This window comes from Hordeum vulgare, chromosome 3H (assembly GCF_904849725.1).
Source record: "Hordeum vulgare subsp. vulgare chromosome 3H, MorexV3_pseudomolecules_assembly, whole genome shotgun sequence".
NCBI classification, from domain to species: domain Eukaryota; kingdom Viridiplantae; phylum Streptophyta; class Magnoliopsida; order Poales; family Poaceae; genus Hordeum; species Hordeum vulgare.
Window position 1 is genome coordinate 531280780 of NC_058520.1, and position 8623 is coordinate 531289402.

Genomic DNA, 8623 nt, shown 5'->3' on the forward strand with positions numbered 1-8623 from the left:
AGGCCTAGAAATCTTAGAGAAGTCTTTAATGAACCTCCTATAGAAACCAGCATGACCAAGGAAATTTCTTATACCTTTGATATCTGTGGGGTATGGCATTTTCTCGATTGCATCAACCTTAGCCTTATCAACTTCAATACCTCTTTCAGAAATTTTATGTACTAAGACGATGCCTTCATTAACCATAAAGTGGCACTTGTCCCAATTCAAGACAAGGTTGGTGTCTTTACATCTCTGCAAGACCCGATCAAGGTTGCTGCGGCAATCATCAAAAGAAGACCCGTAAATGGAGAAGTCATCCATGAAAACCTCGACAATCTTTTCACAAAAGTGAGAGAATATAGTCATCATACATCTTTTAAAGGTGGCAGGTGCATTACATAAGCCAAAAGTCATAAGTCTATAAGCAAAGGTACCGAAAGGGCAGGTGAAAGTGGTTTTCTCCTGATGAGATTGTGCAACTGGTATTTGGGAGAAACCAGAAGAACCGTCTAGAAAGCAGAAGTGTGTGTGTTTAGACAGTATTTCTAGCATTTGCTCGATAAAAGGCAAAGGGTAATGATCTTTCCTAGTGGCTTTATTCAATTTCCTAAAATCGATCACCATCCTATAGCCAGTGATAATCCTTTGTGGGATCAATTCATCCTTATCATTCGGGACACCGGTAATGCCTCCCTTCTTAGGGACGCAATGCACCGGACTCACCCAATCACTATGAGCAACATGATAGATAATACCCACTTCCAGGAGCTTTAGTATTTATTTTCTTACTACCTCTTTCATCTTATGATTTAATCTCCATTGATGATCAGCAACTGGTTTGGAATCAGGATCAGTTTTAATCTTGTGCTGGCATAGAGTGGGACTAATGCCCTTAAGATCATCAAGAGTATATCCAATAGCAGCACGGTGCTTCCTCAGAGTTTTTAGTAACTTCTTTTCTTCATGCTCTGAGAGGATAGCACTAATAATAACAGGATATATCTCTTTTTCATCAAGATAAGCATACTTAAGAGTATCAGGCAACTGTTTAAGCTCGAACACAGGATCACCCTTTGGTGGGGGTGGATCCCCAAGCAGTTCAACACGCAAATTATTCTTAAGGATAGGATATTGTTCTAAGACAACTCTATCTATCTCATCCCTTTCATCCATATGCATATCATTTTCATGCTCAAGCAAGTATTTCTCTAAGGGATCATTAGGAGGCACGGCAATAGAAGCTAAGGCAATAGTTTCATCCTTACTAGGCAACTCTTTTTCATGAGGTTGTCTACCAAACTTGGAGAAGTTGAACTCATGTGACACACCTTCAAAACCAACAGTGACAGTTTGCTTCTCACAGTCAATATGAGCATTGACGGTATTGAGGAAGGGTCTGCCAAATATGATGGGACAAAAGCTATCTTGGGTGGTAGCAAGAACGAGGAAATTAGCAGGATACTTCATTTTACCACGCAAGACTTCTACATCCCTAACAATTCCCACAGGGCAGATAGTATCTCTATTGGCAAGCTGAATAGTGACATCAATGGGTTCTATCTCGACATGTGCAATCTCGTCTTTGATTTCATCATATAAGGATTGAGGTATTGCACTAACACCAGCACCCAGGTCACATAAACCATGATAACAATGATCTCCTATCTTAACGGAAACAACAGGCGTGCCAACAACAGGCCTATGTTTGTCTCTAGCGTGTGGTTTAGCAATTCTAGCAGCATCTTCACAGAAGTGAATATTATGGCCATCAACACTGTCGGATAGGAGATCTTTGATAATAGCAATGCTAGGTTAAACTCTAATTTGCTCAGGGGGTGTAGGTGTTCTAATGTAGCCTCTACGTATCACAGTTGAAGCTTTAGAATGATCCTTTATCCTAATACGGAAAGGTGGTTTCTCAATGTAAGCACTGGGAACAATAGGATCATTATAGGCAATGACTTTCTCTTCAACTGGATTGGGTTTAACTACATTGACTTATAAGGGAGGATGATATTTAAAGCACTTCTCTTTGGGGAGATCAATATGAGCAGCAAATGAATCACACCATGAAGCTACTATCTCAGAGTCAAGTCCACATCTAGCGCTAAAATCACAAAAAGTATTTGTTTCAACAAAGGATTTAATGCAATCAAACTTGAAATTCATACCTCACTCCTTACCTTCATCAAGCTCCCAATCTTCAGAGTTGTGTTTAATTCTCTCCAATAAATTCCATTTGAAGTCAATATCTCTCTTCATAAAAGAACCCGTACAAGAAGTGTCAAGCATGGTGCGATCATCATGAGAAAGCCGAGCATAGAAGTTTGCTACGGCAACAAAAGTGCTTCCCTGGCAACGCCAGGAATTCTTCTTGCTACTTCTCTTGCTTGCTTCGGTTTTTTCCCTTGAAGAAAAAGGGTGATGCAGCACAGGAGCAGTAAGTATTTTCCTCAGTTTGAGAACCAAGGTATCAATCCAGTAGGAGAATCTCGTCAAGTCCAGAGTACCTGCGCAAACACAAAAGAGCTTGCACCCAACGCTATAAAGGGGTTGTCAATCCCTTCAAGATTGTTTACAAAGTGAGATCTGAAGGCGGAAAGTGCAACGAAGTAAAAAGTGTAAGGCTGAAACTATGGTGTGGAGTAGACCCAGGGGCCATAGTGTTCACTAGAGGCTTCTCTCAAAATAGCAAATATCACGGTGGGTGAACAAATTACTGTCGAGCAATTGATGGAACCGCGCAAAGTCATGAACAAATTACTGTCGAGCAATTGATAGAACCGCGCAAAGTCATGACGATATGTAAGGCAATGATCATACAAATAGGCATCACGTCCGAGACAAGTAGACCGATACTTTCTGCATCTACTACTATTACTCCACACATCGACCACTATCCAGCATGCATCTAGTGTATTGAGTTCATGACGAACAGAGTAACGCCTTAAGCAAGATGACATGATGTAGAGGGATAAACTCAAACCAATGATGAAAACCCCATATTTTTACCCTTGATGGCAACAACACGATGCGTGCCTCGCTACCCCTTCTGTCACTGGGTGAGGTCACCGCACGGTATGAACCCAAAACCAAGCACTTCTCCCATTGCAAGAATCATAGATCTAGTTGGCCAAACAAAACCCACAACTCGAAGAGAATTACAAGGATATGAAATCATGCATAAGAGAGATGACAAGGAACTCAAATAAAATTCATAGATAATCTGATCATAAATCCACAATTCATCGGATCTCGACAAACACACCGCAAAAGAAGATTACATCGGATAGATCTCCATGAAGATCATGGAGAACTTTGTATTGAAGATCCAAGAGAGAGAAGAAGCCATCTAGTTACTAGCTATGGACCCATAGGTCTATGGTGAACTACTCACGCATCATCGGAGAGGTCATGGTGTTGATGAAGAAGCCCTCCATATCCGAATCCCCCCTCCGGCAGGGCACCAGAACGTGCCCCAGATGGGATCTTGCGGAGACAGAAGCTTGCGGCGACGGAAAGTACTTTCGATGATTTCCTCATTTTTATGGAATTTTAGGGAATATATAGGCGCAATACCTAGGGAAAAGGAGCCTCAGGGAGCCCACAAGCCAGGGGGCGTGGCCCCCCTGGCCGCGCCATGAGGGCTTGTGGGGTCCCTGGTGGCCACCTTCCCTGATTCTCCGACTTCCTGAACTTTTTCTGTTCCGGAAAAAATCTTTTTGGTAGTTTCATTCCGTTTGGACTCCGTTCAAAATCCTCCTCTGAAAGGGGTCAAAAACATGGAAAAAGTAGGAACTGGCACTTGACACTGAGTTAATAAGTTAGTCCCAAAAAATATATAAAAGGCATGCAAAACATCCAAAGTTTGACAAGATAATAGCATGAAACCATCAAAAACTATAGATACGTTGGAGACGTATCAAGCATCCCCAACCTTAACTCATGCTCGTCCTCGAGTAGGGAAGTGATAAAGAATGAATTTTTGATGTGGAATACTACCTAGCATAATTGTCCTTTGCGAATTCTTTAACGTGACATGAATGTTCAGATCCGTAAGATTCAAAACAATAGTTTGCTATTGACATGAAAACAATAATACTTCAAGCAAACTAGCAAGGTAATCATGAACTTTCAAAATAACAAGGCCAAGGAAAGTTATCCCTACAAAATCATATAGTCTGGCTATGCTCCATCATCCTCACACAACTAATGTAAATCATGCACAACCTCGGTATTGGCCAAGTAATTGTTTTCGCACTCTTAATTTCTCAAACTTTTTGTAACTATCACGCAATACATGAGCGCGAGCCATGGATATAGCACTATAGGTGGAATAGAGTGTGGTGGTGGTTGTGAGACGAAAAGGAGGAGATGGCCACATTTACTCGGCGTATCAAAAGGCTATGGAGATGTCCATTAATAGATATCAATGTGAATGAGTAGGGATTGCCATACAAGGGATGCACTAGAGCTATAAGTATGTGAATGCTCAAAAGTAGAACTAGTGGGTTGGCATCCAACTTGCTTGCTCACGAAGACCTAGGGCAATTTTGAGGAAGCCCATCATTGAAATATACAAGCCAAGTTATATAATGAAGATTCCCACTAGCATATGGTAGTGACAAAGCAAGAAGCTCTCAATCATGAAGAACATGGTGCTATTATGAAGCACAAGTGTGGAAAAACATAGTAGCATTGTCCCTTCTCTCTTTTTCTCTCTTTTTTTTATTTGGGCTCTTAGGCCTCTTTTTTTTCTCTTTTCTCTTTTTTTAGGCTCTTTGGCCTCTTTTTTTCCCTCACATGGGACAATGCTCTAATAATGATGATCATCACACTTTTATTTACTCACAGCTCAAAGCTTAGAATGATGATGACTCTATTGAAATCTAATATTCCCTTCCTTCATATCGGTGATAGCACCGATAGTCCTTAGGAAAGGTCTACCAAGATTAATAGGGCATGTAGGATTGCAATCAATGTCAAGCACAATGAAATCCACGGGTACATAGTTCCTATTTGCAATAATAAGAACATCATTGATCCTTTCCATGGGTTTCTTAACAGTAGAATCCGCAATATGCAAATGAAGAGAACACTCTTCAATCTCATTAAAACCGAGAACATCACATAAAGACTTTGGAATCGCGGAAACACTAGCACCCAAATCATACAAAGCATTGCATTCGTAGTTTTTGATTTTTATTTTGATAGTAGATTCCCACTCATCATGAAGCTTTCTAGGGATAGAGACTTCCAATTCAAGTTTCTCTTCAAGAGATTTTATCATAGCTTCGACGATATGATCGGTAAAGGCCTTGTTTTGGCTATAAGCGTGTGGAGAGTTTAACATGGATTGCATCAAGGAAATGCGTTCAATCAAGGAGAAAGTATCATAATTGAATTCCTTGAAATCGATGGTGGTAATTTCATTACTACTCAAAGTTTTAATATCTTCTACTCCACTTTCAATGCTTTTAGCATCAAGATAGATGGACTCCGAATCATTGGGGCACTTTTCAACCAAAGTGGGTTCATATCCAACCCCATCATCATTAGGTTTGACACAAGAAAACAAAGATTCAATGGGAGTCACACCAAGCACTTTAAGATCTTCGTGATTCTCGTCACGAGTTTCAGGTTTAGCAGCCATTTTATTGACTAAAGTAGCCTGCCTATCAGAAATCCGGCCTACCAACTTTTCAAGACGAGCAAACTGAGAATTTAGCACAAGGAATTATTTGGCCATATCATCAACCTCTCTACTCATAAAAGCCAGAAAAGAATTTTGCTCCTTCAGTTCTCTACGAAAGTAACTACTGTATTCAAACTGTGTAGACATCAAGCCTTTAACACTAGTTTCAATCTCTTCTAACTTCGCAAAGTGAGCATGAAAATCCCTTGGTTGGGCCATTCGGGTTTTAGCAAGCAGACAAGCGGGCAAAGAATAAGCGAGAAAAAGGGCAAACGAAAAGGCAAACGGAAAAGGCAAACGAATAAGGCAAATTGTGAAGTGGGGGAGAGGAAAACGAGAGGCAACTCGCAAACAAAGTAAATGCAAGAGATGAGTTTAGGACACTTACTTGGATGAGTTCTTGACTAGATCTTCCCCGGCAACGGCGCCAGAAATTCTTCTGCTACGGCAACTAAAGTCCTTCCCCAGCAACGCCGAGAATTCTTCTTGCTACTTTTCTTGCTTGCGTCGGTTTTTTCCCTTGAAGAGGAAAGGGTGATGCAGCACACGAGCAGTAAGTATTTCCCCCAGTTTGAGAACCAAGGTATCAATCAAGTAGGAGAATCTCGTCAAGTCCAGAGTACCTGCGCAAACACAAAAGAGCTTGCACCCAACGCTATAAAGGGGTTGTCAATCCCTTCAAGATTGTTTGCAAAGTGAGATCTGAAAGCGGAAAGTGCAACGAAGTAAAAAGTGTAAGGCTAAAAATATGGTGTGGAGTAGACCCGGGGGCCATAGTGTTCACTAGAGGCTTCTCTCAAAATAGCAAATATCATGGTGTGTGAACAAATTACTGTCGAGCAATTGATAGAACCGTGCAAAGTCATGACGATATCTAAGGCAATGATCATACATATAGGCATCACGTCCGAGACAAGTAGACCGACACTTTCTGCATCTACTACTATTACTCCACACATCGACCGCTATCCAGCATGCATCTAGTGTATTGAGTTCATGACGAACAGAGTAACGCCTTAAGCAAGATGACATGATGTAGAGGGATAAACTCAAACCAATGATGAAAACCCCATCTTTTTACCCTTGATGGCAACAACGCGATGCCTGCCTTGCTACCCCTTCTGTCACTGGGTGAGGTCACCGCACGATTTGAACCCAAAACCAAGCACTTCTCCCATTGCAAGAATCATAGATCTAGTTGGCCAAACAAAACCCACAACTCGAAGAGAATTACAAGGATATGAAATCATGCATAAGAGAGATCAGAAGAAACTCAAATAAGATTCATAGATAATCTGATCATAAATCCACAATTCATCGGATCTCGACAAACACACCGCAAAAGAAGATTACATCGGATAGATCTCCATGAAGATCATGGAGAACTTTGTATTGAAGGTCCAAGAGAGAGAAGAAGCCATCTAGTTACTAGCTATGGACCTGTAGGTCTATGGTGAACTACTCACGCATCATCGGAGAGGTCCTGGTGTTGATGAAGAAGTCCTCCGTATCCAAATCCCCCCTACGGCACGGCACCAAAACGTGCCCCAGATGGTATATTGCAGAGACAGAAGCTTGCGGCGGCGGAAAAGTACTTTCGATGATCTCTTGGTTTTTTAATGGAATTTTAGGGAATATATAGGCGCAAAACCTAGGGCAAAGGAGCCTCAGGGAGCCCACAAGCCAGGGGGCGTGGGCCCCCCTGGCCACGCCATGAGGTCTTGTGGGGTCTCTCGTGGCCCCCTGCCGTGATTGTCCGGCTTTCCGATCTTTTTCTGTTCTGGAAAAAATCTTTTTGGCAGTTTCATTCCGTTTGGACTCTGTTCAAAATCCTCCTCTGAAATGGGTCAAAACATGGAAAAAAAGGAACTGGCACTTGGCAGTGAGTTAATAAGTTAGTCCCAAAAAAATATATAAAGGCATGCAAAACATCCAAAGTTTGACAAGATAATAGCATGAAACCATCAAAAATTATAGATACGTTGGAGGCGTATCAAAGTTCTGAATGATAATTTCTGTTGAGAGCTCATGGTTGGGGCATGAATATAACATTGATTTAAGCCTCCCCCAAGCTTGAGCGATGCTTTCTATGTAACGAGGCCAAAAATTATAAATATAATTCTGATCACACTGTACTAAATGCATAGGATAAAACTTTTGATGAAATTCCAATTTCAACCCATTGTAGTTCCATGATCCAGTATCATCACATAGCCTATACCATGTCAACGCCTTATCCCTCAAAGATAAGGGAAAGACCTTCTTCTTGACCTCATCCTCAGGCAAACCTGCAAGCTTAAATAAACCACAAACTTCATCTACATAGATTAGATGCAAGTCTAGATGTGATGTTCCATCTCCTTTAAAAGGATTAGCCAGCAGTTTCTCAAGCATACCCGAAGGAAATTCAAAGCAAATATTTTCAGTAGGTGCAGCAGGTTGAGGAGCAACTCTTTGTGCTTCCGTTCGAGGTGAAGATACCCCGAACAAGCCCCTCAATGGATTAGTTTCCATAGTGACAAGTGACAATAAATTTCAGCACACTATATAAATGTTTCCTTACCAAATTCTACTTACCAAAGGCGCTTCACTCCCTGGCAATGGCGCCAGAAAAGAGTCTTGATGACCCACAAGTATAGGGGATCTATTGTAGTCCTTTCGATAAGTAAGAGTGTCGAACCCAACGAGGAGCAGAAGGATCTGACAAGTGGTTTTCAGCAAGGTAATATCTGCAAGCACTGAAATTATCGGCAACAAGTAGTTGTGTGGTGAGATGATTCGTATCATGCAACAAGTAACAAAAGTAGCAACGGTGCAGCAAAGTGGCCCAATCCCTTTTGTAGCAAGGGACAAGCCTGGACAAAGTCTTATAGGAGGAAAAACGCTCCCGAGGACACATGGGAATTTCTGTCAAGCTAGTTTTCATCATGTTCATACGATTCGCGT